The sequence below is a fragment of the Marmota monax genome, unplaced genomic scaffold (genome assembly GCF_021218885.2).
Source record: "Marmota monax isolate L192 unplaced genomic scaffold, Marmota_monax_Labrador192_F-V1.1 WCK01_AAM20220418_F8-fsc00184, whole genome shotgun sequence".
Classification (NCBI taxonomy): domain Eukaryota; kingdom Metazoa; phylum Chordata; class Mammalia; order Rodentia; family Sciuridae; genus Marmota; species Marmota monax.
The window spans coordinates 3,490,018-3,503,070 of record NW_026695008.1 but is presented as its reverse complement, the minus strand read 5'-3'; the positions used below and the strand labels follow the sequence as shown (position 1 = coordinate 3,503,070).

At 43.9% G+C, this 13,053-nt stretch overlaps 2 pseudogenes; both read right to left on the bottom strand.

Annotated features, from left to right (window-relative positions):
• Positions 1-2,799: 2,799 nt before the first annotated feature.
• LOC124081379 (BTB/POZ domain-containing protein KCTD5-like) lies at positions 2,800-7,255 on the bottom strand (annotated as a pseudogene).
• Positions 7,256-11,391: 4,136 nt separating this feature from the next.
• LOC124081378 (pantothenate kinase 2, mitochondrial-like) lies at positions 11,392-12,474 on the bottom strand (annotated as a pseudogene).
• Positions 12,475-13,053: the final 579 nt, after the last annotated feature.

The following is a 13,053-nucleotide window of genomic DNA, read 5'->3' as shown; positions in this document are numbered from 1 at the left end:
AAAAAATAAATAAATAAATAAACAAAACCCAACAATATCAGCAAGCACTAATAGAATACTTATTATTATTAGGTATTATTCCAGAATAAGCACTTCATGTATTCATTTATTCAAACCTCATATTTAATGAAATAGGTGACATTTTCTTAGATTTCACAGATGAAGGAATTGAGGCCCAGGGAGATTAAACAACTCTCCTAAGATTACCCAATCAGTAAGCAATATATAGGGTTTGCTAAATTAGATTCACAACTCTAATTGAGTGAAACAGGAACATTTGTTTAGAATCCATTAATTCATTTGTTTGTTCAAATATATATATATATATTGCATTCCTATGCATTGAGAGCACTTCTTCTATGCACTGAAGAAACAGCAGTGGACAAGGCACACAAAATTCCTGTGCTCATGAACTTCCACAGGCTTTAAATGGACACATAACAAGCAAGCGAATATGTAATATCAAGTAGTAATAGGGCAATGGAAAAGAGTAAAACAGGGGAAGGAGATGGTCAAAGTGGGTGGTGGCCATGGGAAGAGGCAAGAAGCTATTTTGGGGGGATTATCAGGGATTGAACCCAGGGTTGCTTAACCACTTAGCTACATCCCCAGCCCCTTTTGTCTTTTATTTTTTATTATGAGTCAAGTCTTGCTAAGTTGCAAGGGTGACTTTGAACTTTAGATTCTTGGGCCTCAGCCTCGAAAACTGCGAGGATTACAAATGTGCACCACTGTGCCTGGCAAAGTTGCTATTTTTTGATAGATTGTCCAGAAAGGCTTCTCTAGGATGTCTGAATGACATGAGTGACAAAGCCATGAGCACATGTGGTAGAAGAGTATACCAGGCAGAAGAAGAGCAGATGCAAAGGCCCAGAGGCAGGAAGGAGCTGTTGCCTTCAAGGAACAATCACAAAAGTAGAGAAGAATAAAGAATCAGGAGAGTGGTAGAAAGTTAAGTCAGAGAGGTATCCAGGAAGGAGGAGGCCATGAAAAAAAGTTTGAATTTTACTGAGTGTGAAAGGAGAATGTATGAGGATTCTGCAAAAGTGTGTGGCATTATCTGATTTGTGTTTTTTTTTCATTCATAAATACACAATTTTATTTGCCATTTTCAGGAGAAACTTAGGCATTAAATGGTAAGCTGATAAAATATGGATACCAAAAAAGTACAAAAGTATAAATATCACCTTAGAATAAATTTTAGTGAATTAACTCTTAATATCTTTAAGTTAAAAAACAAAAACAAAACAACCCACAAGCCTACCTATTATGTCAATGTCAAAATAAAAAATGCTAAGCACCCAGCAGCTCCCCAGGGCCAACACAGGGACACCTTCCCTTGGAGCTCTGCTGGGGAGGACTGGGTCAGCCAGTGACTAAATCTGCCCTATAGAAAGGTTTTTATAAATTGTTTAAGATGAACATTTAACAACATACAAGAGGCCTTACAAAAGGAGGAGGTAAATCCTAGATGCTGGAAAACTTGGTTAATCAGGTTATTGGCAAAGAAGAAAAAAAAGAGGACCTAGGCAAGAAGTTTCTGGAAGCATTGACATTGGACAGTCAGAGCCTCTGACCTCAAACAGGCAACTCCAGTGGTCAGTCTGCACAGCTCCACTGGGAAGCAGAGTTCAAGAGGCAGAGCTTGCTCACTGGGGCCAGGCCCCTAGCCCCCAATCAAGAATCTTAGAGCCTGCAGGGGGCAGCCTCTACAGCAACCCCAGCAGCATGGATGGCACACTGGCTGGGTCATGTAAGTTGTGTCAAGTCTCAAATGCTCCAGGAGTATTACAAAGAAAAACTACATAGTTTCACAGAGAAAACAGAGCCAGAGTGGAAGAGACACATGATGCACTATAAACATCCTGACTCTTCAACGTGACTCGGAGTGTCAGCTCCAGAAGCTAGGGGACAGGCCTCCATCTAGCCTCCATCCCAGGTGTGACAAAGGCACTGGTGGGCACCAGCTCCCCGATGAGCCCTCAGGTGGAACCCATGAGGCAAAACTTCTACTTCCCTTTTAACTATTTGACAGATCCATCTAAAGCATAGCAACACTTCTAGGCATTTCTAAAGAGTATAAGCATTGGGTAATATATCCACACTTTAAAAAAGGGATACAAAGTTCTCTTGCCTGGAAAATACAAATCAAGAAACCTTGACTGTCCTGGCTGTGCAGGCTGGAATGAGAGCCTGGCTCTGAAGGAGGCCGGTCCTCAAAGTAGGTGCCCAGAAAGTAGTGATGATGCAGAGTCCACCATTGTCAGGGGTCTTCATTGAGGTTGAGAAACTGTCAACTGATCACACTGAAGGCAGAGCATCCTCCCTGACCCGAGGATGATGTTCAGGTGCTCAAGCAGTGATCACCAGGCATCTGGACCTGAGCCACGGTGTGCTGGACAATCCACATGGCTGCTGCCCCTTCCTCCTGGTGAGGCCTGAGCTGCTATCACAGACTGTGAATCTAGCACCAAGGGCCCTGCCCTTCAGATGGTCTTCAGGACTGTGCAGGCTAGTTGGGAGCACCCTGCCTCAGTCCCATGCAGCACTGGGAAAGAACAGAGCAGGCTCCCAGAGAGCCCCCCTGGTCCCCGTGCCTCCTGTCTATGGGGATGCCTGGCCTTAGACAGCTGGGCTGTCTCTCACCAGCCACCTCTGAGGCAAAAAAAGGATGCACACCCAGATCTCTAGAGAAATGATCAAAAGCAGTTTTCTTCTCACAGACGTACTTCCTGGACACGGCGGTGCACTGAATCTTGGGCAAAAGTATATCATTTCTTCGGCTGTCAGTGCAGCATCTCACATCCTTGAGCCCTGTTCTTGCAAAATCTTGGCCTCCTCGCTGGGCTCACTGGTTGTGCCATCTGGGGTGTTGTGCAGCTCCTTGGAAACCACATGGAGGAGCTCGACCTGGTCTTCATTCCCATAGTTGTAAGAGGAGCCCATGCTGACCAGCTGCTCAAATTTCCAGCCATCAGGCATGGTGGACACCATCTGTATGAGCCCCTCCTCCTGACACTGAACACAGGGTATACATGCTTCACAGGCACCTGTGATGTTTTGCTGTCTTGTTTTCTAATTTTGTCCTTTACAAGTTTTATGAGTGAGGTGATGTTGTAAAATTCTGCTTCTTCCCACACTCCTTCCTCAGCGAGGTCTTTGTTAAGGACCAGCTTCCCATGTCTCAAGGAGTTCAACACAGCTCAAAGGTCCCTGGGATCCTGTCAATTAAATAGGCACCCCTTTCACCCCAGGGCCAGAGTCCAGGGAGGAAAAGTAGGTCTGCAGCCAAGTCAGGGGTCTGGGGACCTCCTCCTCCACCACTGGAGGCGGGAGGCGAGGGTAAAGGGCGCCCCTGGCACAGCGACGGGGGTCCCTGAGGCAGCAGTGGGCGCCAGGGTGCAGTGCTGTCCTGTGGCCCAGGCGCGGGGCCAGGGCCCCTGGCAGGCCTGCATGGCCCTCACCTTGTCTGAGTCCAGGTTGGTGTAGGCCTGCCACAAGTGGTACAGGAAGGACTTCGGTCCCTGAACAGTGTCTACTGGGGGGTGGGGAAGTAAGTGACACTGACATTGAGCAGGACCCCGTGGGACACGCTGCCAGGGCGCTGAGCCAGGGTGCCCACTGAGCCCTGCTCTTCAGCGGCAGCATAGGCCACCTCCCAGTCTGGCCCCATGGCCTCCTAGGGCCGCTGGCGGAAGCTCTGAGAGATTCTCCACCAGGATCTCAGCAAGCCCTGCTACAGCGCTGATTTGTGTTTTTGAAAAGGTAACTGGCTCTGGATGTTGTGTGAAGAACTTCCTAGAGGGAACCCCTTAGAAGATTGTCACTGGGTGATAGACAATAGTGGCCTAGACTCATCTACTCAGATGGGGAAGACATGTTATGCTTTAGATTCCTTGTAAGCAGCCAAGTAGAGACTTTGAGAAGGTGAACAAAATAGAAATCTAGAACTTTGCTGGATTGTTAGAGAAGGAGATATAATTTTGGAAGTTATCAATGTATAGATGTATTAAAAACCTGGTATTGATTATGATCTGGAAGTGAATGTAAATAGAAAAGAGAGCCCTAGGACTCAATGAAGTGTTCTTAGTATTCTGTGAATAATCTCAAAGATCCCTCTTTCCATCAACAATAACAGTCATTGATGATCATTGTCTAGATTCATTAATTCATTAGTGTTTAAAATGGTGGTAATCTAATTCCATCATTCTTTCTTCAATTTATTAACTAGAATCTTCTATAAGAAGAAAACTCCTGTGGGTGCCATGGTGCTTACCTTTAATTCCAGGGACATGGGAGGCTGAGGCAGGAGGCATGAAAGTTCAAGGCCAGTGTCAACAATCTAGCAAGATCTTCAGCAACTTAGTGAGATCCTGTCTCACAATAAAAAGGGTTTGGGATGTGGCTTAGCAGTAAAGTGCCCCTGAGTTCAAAGTCCAGTTGAGAGAGAGAGAACTCAAAAGACTAATCCAGTAAAAACTTGCTTTTGGTTAGGGAATCATCCAACCAGGCTGTTGCTGATGTCTTGAGGATCCTGGACTCTCTCCATAAGCACTAATCTACTTCTCCTATGCAGTTCTATACTCCTCTGGGTCTTTAAATCTTATCTATGAAATTGGTGAATGGAAAAAGAGAATGGAGGATTACATGTGGCAGAACTCTGCAGGTTAGACCCTGAAGCTACTTTTTGCTGCCTATATTCCCTTGGCTAGAACAGTCATCTGGCTGCAGCTAACTGCAAGTGAGATCAGGAAATGAAGTTCAGTTGTATGAGGAAAGTGGAAATGCTTTGGCAAATAGTTACAATTTAGGATTATAACCTGTGATAGAATTAAATAATTAAATAATTAAATAATTTAATTAAATTAAATAATTTAATAATTAAATAATTTAATTAAATAATTAAAATAATATGTTCAGATGAGAATAACAGGGTTGGGGAAGGGAGCAATTTCAGGAAAGTCCTTTGTTATGAGGTAAACATAAAAACCCTTGGTCTTAATGCATACCTGGGATCATGCTTAAGAGGCCTAAAAACTGAGAAATCAAGAAGCAGTGGGAGAGCTGAATGAGGTGGCTCAGGCCTATAATCCTAGCAGTGGGGGAAGCTGAGGCTGGAAGATCGAAAGTTCAAGGCCAGCCTCAGCATCTTAGTGAGATCCTGCCTCAAAATAAAAAAATAAATAAATAAAAAGAACTGAGGATGTACTTCAGTGGTAGAGTGCCCCTGGTTTTAATCCCCAGTACTTGGAGGGGGGGATTTTTTAAAAAGTACTCTAAAAGGAAGTTCCCTTTCTAACCCATTGCCCCACTATTTTGGAGAATTGGGGGATCGGTAGGTAATTATGTGATAATAGGGTTTTTCTTTCAAGAAGCAAGAATGACCTTAAGGGACAATCAATCCTTGAGTAGTATCATTGTCAGAAAAAAAAAAGGAATGATATTAATAATTCTAAAATGAATGTCATATTTGCTAACATCTCCCAATTTTTATTTTACTTATATTGTATCTTTTGATGCTGGGGACTAATCCTAGGGCCTTGTACATGCTAATCATGCACTCTAACAACATGTTACTCTCCAAACACCCACTTCCAAAATGTAATTGTTAGATGTCTTATAAACTTAATAAAATACATAATAAATTTACCTGTGTGGACTGTAATATAGTCTTCAGGCCTTTGTTCTCAAAAAGTTCACACATAAATGCACAGATAAGGTTTTTGGGCCCTGTTGTCTTAAAGACCTCAAATGGCTTGTCACCCTCCCACCCCACCCCTTATCTCCCCCTTTCCTAGTGCTAGAATTGAACACAGGGCCTCCTACATGCTAAGTAAATCTCTACCACTGAGCTGTATCCTCTTCGGCACTTTTCATTTTCTCTTTGAGACAGGGTCCCACTGAGTTGCTGAGGTTGATCTCCAACTTGCTATCCTCCTGCCTCAGCCTCTCTAGTCACTGGGATAACAGGCATGTGGCACCACAGGCCAGTTTAGTTTGGCACTTACCTATATTGTAGTCAATTGATATTCATAACCAGGGCAACATACTCATTCCCATGCTAAAGATCTGCTGAGGAGATACAGGAATGTTTTGTTATTTTTTTCCCTTCCTGCCTGGGATAAATTCAGGGGTAGAGAACCAGAATTTCTCTTTTGCTTGCAGTCTGGACAAAATTGTGTTTATTATCCCCCCCCAGCTGGCTAGGGTTTGGAAGAGCATTTGCATCAGATGCCAAGGCTGACCCATGAATAAGCAACAGAGGCCACTTTTAGTCTTAGCCCTTGAGTTGTATAGAAACTATAGAAGTGACTCAAAGAACTCTTTGTAGACCTGCCTATCGCTTCCTCATCAGAATTTCCTCCCTGTTCTCTTTCTGGGCATTGCTTCACAAGGAGAGGCTGGGCCCTCCAGGGCTCTGTGAGCATGGGGAGAAACTGGCTGCTCCCTGAGACCTTGAAGTCCAGCCACACCATTCACCAGGGATGGGTCCTCATCTTGGTTTAATGACTACAGTGTTCTTAGTGTAGAAAACACTCTTTTAGGTAAGACCAATAAAAGTCCTGCTGCCTAGTGACAGATGTTTGGCTTGGCATGTTACATTTGCATTTGGCAATCTCATAAACAGGCCAAGCCAACCATGTGATCCAGAGGGAGAAAAATAAGATCAAATGCTAAACTACTGGACCAGTTCCCTAGCAGCTGACAGGTGGATAAGAGAAGAGGCCCTGATGTTCATATAGTGACTATGTTGTTAATAGAGGAACATTTTGAAATCCTTGTGGGTTGATATCAAGAAGTTAAAATGCTTAAAACCAAATGTTTCATGTTATCTTATTTTATTAGTGAGCAGCTGGTAATACTTTGAAAATTTCCAAATCTAGCATCATCTCAGTTGTGATGGTACTTTGGGGTTCTAGTGTACATTTTTGTGTGTGATAGACTGAAATAAGAACTGTTTATTCTTTTTCTTTTTTAAACTTGATTTTCTTTAATTTCCATCAAAGTAAAAATAAAATACTATTGGAGAGTTTTTATAGAAAAACAAGTGTTTTGTCTTTTTCCTAGTCCCACTTGCCACAGGAAAATATTCTCCCATTTTGGCAGGTTAAAAAGACTAAAACCTTTAATACTGATTTTTATCCCTGTATTCCTTTCAACTGATCCCTGAAAAGTTACATCTGCAAGTAATCTGGTGCATATCCTTCAAGAATTCATTTCTCAGCTCATCACAAACATACATACGGTCATGCATTGCCTAGGGTTGGGCTATGTCCTGAAAAAATGTATCTTTAGGCAATTTGTCATTGTATGAACACCACAGTATGTACTTAATACAAACTGGAACAATTACCATGTCAATAACCACTAGATATCATGTTATAGGACAACCATTCTGTTTGTGGACTGCTGTGTTATTCAGCACATGACTGTACATATGTAGAAACAGCAGCGACTTTTTAATTGCCAGTACTACCAAAAATAATTATTTTTTTCTTTTTAGTATTCTGGTAATGACCTCCAGACATTCAATTATATGCTTTTGCTGATATTTCTTTATTTCTCAATTTAAAAGTCACTGTCTTCTGAGAACAGTGGTTCATACCTGTAATCCCATCTATTCAGGAGGTTGAGGCAGGAGGATTGCATGTTTGGGACCAGACTGGGCAATGTAGGGAGACTGTGTCTCAAAATAAAAATAAATAAGGGCTAGGGGTATAGCTCAGTGGTAAAGTACTTGCCTAGCATGCAGGAGGCCCTGGGTTCTATTCCTAGGAACACAAAACAAAACCATGAAAGATACTATCTATTCACTTTCTGTATTCCATGTGAATATCTTTGGAAGAAAGTTCCAGACAGGGGCAACAGCAAAAGCCTCAAAGCAGGAGTGTGAGATGGTGGAGGGCCACATGGATCAATTTAGGGATTTTTTTTAACTCTAGGTTCAATGGGAAACCACTGCAAGGTTTTGAGCAGAGAAGTGACATGGTCTGACCTGTGTTTAGAAGGCTGTGTGTGTCTTCCATGTTGAGAGGTGCAGGAAGACATTGGTGGAGGCAGGGGACTGACCATGTAGCTCTTAAGTAACCTAGAAAGATGAGGTTCCTTCTGAGTAGGCAGTGCTCTTGGAGTTAGTGAAGTAGCCCATTCTGGATATGCTTTTTTTGTAAGGTATATTTTTGTATATTTAATTGCTATTTTAAAATTTTAATGTATTTTTTTTGCTAATCACTTGTTTAAAAACAAAGCATGCATGTAATTGACTGAAACACATGTAAATAAAAAGCAGGTTTTGAAAATACTTAATGTTCGAGTGTGTGCATTTCAACTCAGAGTAGTAGCCTTGGTAGCAAGACTTGGAAATACAAAGGGAAAGGTTCTGCTCAAGCAGAGGAGATAGGTGCTGATGCCTCTGGCCACTTCTGTAACAGGCCATAGTATGAGAATGCTAGGCTTCAAATGGAGATTACAGTGGAAGCCCAGGCCTTACCAACCACCCTGGCTTCAATTATACAGGCACATGTTGACAGTCTCCCAACTGTGAACTCAGGGTGGCCTGAAGTAGCAGGACTGGGCTTTTTCCCCGTTCAGCCCACATGACCCCAAGGACTCACCCCCAAACCAACCCTCTTGCTATATATCCCAGACCTGAAAGTATTTATCTTGAAGAGAAAAATTCTTGGTCCAAAGTCCTCTAAGCCAGTGCTACTCCTCGCTCCTCACTAGGACATCTGTAGCTTAACTTCAGTCCCATGGCTTCAGGAAAACTTGTTGTGAGGCCATCTATGACCTTGTAGTTGAATCTGGACAGCCTCATCCATTCTCCACCAGGTGCCTGAAGACCTACACTCAGTCTGAGCCACAGGCCCCTATGAATAGCTTGTTTTGTCTCTTATTCCTTCACTGCCCATTTCATTACTATTATTTTTCTCATGCTGTTGGAATTCACAAAATCCCCTTGCTTTCCCCATCTGCATGCACATTATCCAGCTCTGTATCTCTGACTTAAAAACTCAGCTGCCTATTTGATAGTCCAAAATCAAGCATAGGTGCCCTTACTGCCCTCATCTCCCTACACCCACCCACCTCCTACCCCTTACCAGCCACCCTCCTCCTATCAGTTCAGGCCATATATTTTTCTCTGCACCATAGTCACAGCCCACATACTGCTTCTACTGGGGGTAGGATAAGGTGAGACAGGCCACCAGGTGGAAAGAAGACTAGGACAACTGCTGAGAGCAGACAGGGTGTTGGCCATGGTGACCACCCTGAGTGCACCTTATGGGCTGGAGGTGGTGAGATGGCAGGAAGCTTGGATGAGGATGTGCACATCTGCAGGGATAGCTTGGAAGTCCACAGGTGGAGAAGAAACAGCGTCTAGGGCTTGAGTTCAAGGGCCATGTCTGGGTGGGGTTCTGCCTTGAGGAGATCCAGGATTGTGGAGATGGATTGAGGAGATCCAGGATAGTGTCAGAGGACTGACACCATCTGTCATCAGAGAATAAGCTGGCAAAGATGGAAATATCACACAAGGCAGAGAAGCAGGAGGAGCCTGCTAAGAGCTGACACAGGTAAGATCCTGAAATACCCATTAGATTTGTAACTTGAGGTTCACTGGTGGCCTATCAAGAACACTCTCATGGAATGACAGGGTGGGCTAAACACAAGGTAGAAAGTGAGGAAAAACAGCTTCTCAAGAGAGGAGCAGTGGGATGAAGGAAGGCCAGCGAGACATTCACAGCTCATGCTCTGGGTCCAGAGAGATCTGGGCTTGATTCCAGTTCTGCCCATTTGCAGCTGTGTGACCTTGGGTATATTTGCTCTTCTGGGCTTCAAATTCCTTCTAGGCTAGACTGTAGGAATAGCCAGGGCTGAGGAGACTGCCCATGTGGAGCACTGTCATAACCTCATGTGCTCCATGAGATGGAAGTTCACAGGATTAATCTGCCCAGCAGAGCATGAAAGCCAAGGGCACAGGAGCTGAGAAATCCCTACCTCCAGTCCCAGTACAAGTGGGAAGATGGTGGTGGTGTTTTTGGTAGCAAGGAGAAAGTGCAGCCAACAAGCAGACAACTGAGAGTGGAAGGCCTAGAGATGAGTGGCTGCAATAAGGGTGGACTGCCATCCCAGCAGCATCCCTCTCACTCTGCTGCAGGAGGCCCCAGCCCAGCTGGACCCACACTCTAGATGTGTCAAGGCACATGCATAAAGGCACGTGTTCCTTGGGGAAAAGGCTATAGGACGCCCTGCGTCAGCTGGCCCTCTGCTGCCATCACACAGCCCACACCCAATCTATTCACCCCTCCCTCCACCCCAGAAAGAAACTGAGCTACGTGTAGAGATCACAGAACAGGGAAGGTCTTGAGATCTTCCTTCTGGTTACAAGGCTGCTTTATACCAGGCCTTTCCTTGCCTTCAACTGTGATTCCCACATCACTTGGTACATTAGATATAAAAGCTGCACTGTTTCCAAGAGGAAGGCTTCTTAACTTATTCTGCACAGCAGAAAGAAAAGGTCCAGCCCTTAGCAAGACACTCAAGTAGCCTAAAACCCATGAGCACCAGAGGCTCCCAGAGTTCATCAGCAGACACTTCAATTCCTCCTTTGCTACTCAGCCTAAAAGGATACTCTCTACATGGCCCCTTGAAGAGCTGTCAATTCCAGAGCTCTTTGGTGTCACACTGCCAGTCTCTGTTTTTTCCACTAGCTCACCCACTTTGGTCAGGTCATTATGCCCCTTACCCTAAGAAATTCTGCCAGCAGTTTTTTCCTTCCATATGGACCTTCCCATGATTTAGAGAAGTAACACAAGAGCTGCCCTTCTAAAAGTTGCTTTTTCAGTTTCAGGAACAGAATTAACCCACCCAATTAAGTTTGCAGATGCTTAAAATAAATCATTTTTCAATATGTACACACAAAGGCTAAATGCAAACCAGAGTAATGCACAGGTGATCTCTAAGGCCGTACTGAGAAAACAGTGATTAGATTATCACACACAGCAGCTTGTCCTGCACACAGCAAGTCAAAATAGAATGCACAACCTGAGCCAACTCAACGTGGGACAGCTCTTCCAAGGCTTCTGCAGTGAGTTATGCTGAGATTTCCAAAAACACCACAGGTGTAACAGCGCTACTCGGAAGGGCAACTTAAATACAGGAATCCTCATGCTGCCTGAACATGGTCCACTTGTTTTTTAATGCTTCTTTCCTTACCGGTTGCTAATTTAGACTGAATTTTTTTAAGGATTTATCTTGATGACTTAGAAAAATACATGTCATTTCTCAATTTGATTCAGATAGTACACGATCATAAAACTGAGTAAGTCTTTTAAAAAACAAAAGTCCACAGATCCCATTGTAGAAATTTCAGGATGCCCTCCCAGGTAACAATCAGAGAATCTTCAACAGCTCCAGGAGTGCTCCAACAGCTCCAAAATAACCCTCATGTTCTGAAAAAAGTGCTTTCAACTGTCCCTTGGACCAATAATCCAAAGCATATGCCAAAAGCCGCACAGTGATGGTATTAATTCTCAAGAAATTTCCAACAAATACCACCTGGTTAATGTTCTCGAAGCTATAGCCCAGCCTGGCAATCCAAACCTCTCATAATCTCCTCCATAAATATCTTGCACTAGTTTATCCACTTTGGTGCTACCTTCACAATATGCCATTTCAAGAGCTTCTTCAAAAGTGGTACAGCCAGTAAGAAGACAGCAGAGACCAAAAAAAGTTCCTCCTCCAAGTCTTGTGCCTTTACATTAACTCTTGTAATTATCTTTGGACTACACTGCTAAAATTCTAACCCCTGAGCCAATGTTCACCAGAAGCAAAGGACATGGGCTTTTCAACTCAAATGGTAACTTCTGACATTTTTCAGAATCAGCAGGATTTTCAAAGTAATAGCACTGTGACCGTCCATTGAAACCAACTGAGTCAATACATAAAATTCCTTGGATTAAGCAGTCTAGTTCATGCAGTTTGCAAAGCTGAAGATCACCTATCTTTGCATCCACACAGAGTCAGGGCCTTCAGCTCCAGGTGCACGTCCCTAATGCCCCTGGACCCATAAGCCACATTGGAGGTCAAGTACTTCCTAATGCTTTGAAGACTCTCCACTTCTTCCTCTTCTTCTTCAGCAGTGATGTCTTTGGGTTCAAAATAAATCAGCTTGACCAGAGTTCCACCAATCTCCAAGCCAAACCATGGAAAAAGCGGCCGCTTTTTCCGGAGGCTTTCAACCTGCAAGCTGGAGACCGAGGCAGGGCCGCTATAGGAGTTGAACCCATGGGGCCTCACACCATCCACCGAGGCCCGATAACAGGCGCTGACAGGCTGCTCGCCAGGCGCCTCAGTGACCCCCGCCTCTGCCCTTTAGAGCCTGAGGGCGCCAGCCAGCTCCCCAGCCCAAGAGGGTGAGGTGGCGGTGGCCCTGCCATTGTGCTCCAGGGGCTAGCCGATCTGGCCGGCTCCCATTGGCAGCCCCCCAGCAGCCAGCACCCTAGGGCCGGAATTCTCCTGCCTCCTCAGAGGCAGTCCTGCCTGAGCCTCTGGATATGCTTTGATGAGGCAATTGGATCTTTTCTCCTTTCTTCCATCTTCCACATGCTTGTACCTGAACACTCACACATTCTGTCAGCTGTATTTTTGTTTTTGCATTTCAAGGTCAATGCCAAATTCATTCTTTACCTGAGACCCATCTTTCACATGTTGCTTATAGGTTGATCCTCAAAATTGAAAATTAGTGCTTTCCCTAATTTATATTATTGTGTCTTTTTAACTATCATTTACTGCATAGTCAAATAATGTGCAACAATTACAGTTCTTTGTATAGGTTTAAGGTCATGATCTCTAGAATCCTTGGAGAAGATACAGATGATGCTATATTTTAATAAAATACAGATGATGCTGTATTTTAATGGGCTTTGTATTTGTATCATGACTTATTTTACACAATTTTTGTTGTTTTTGTTTCCTGAAATTTCTGTTTGTCTTTCTTTTATTTTTACTGGGAGAAAATTTCTTTACTACATCATGGATATCACACATTTCCAT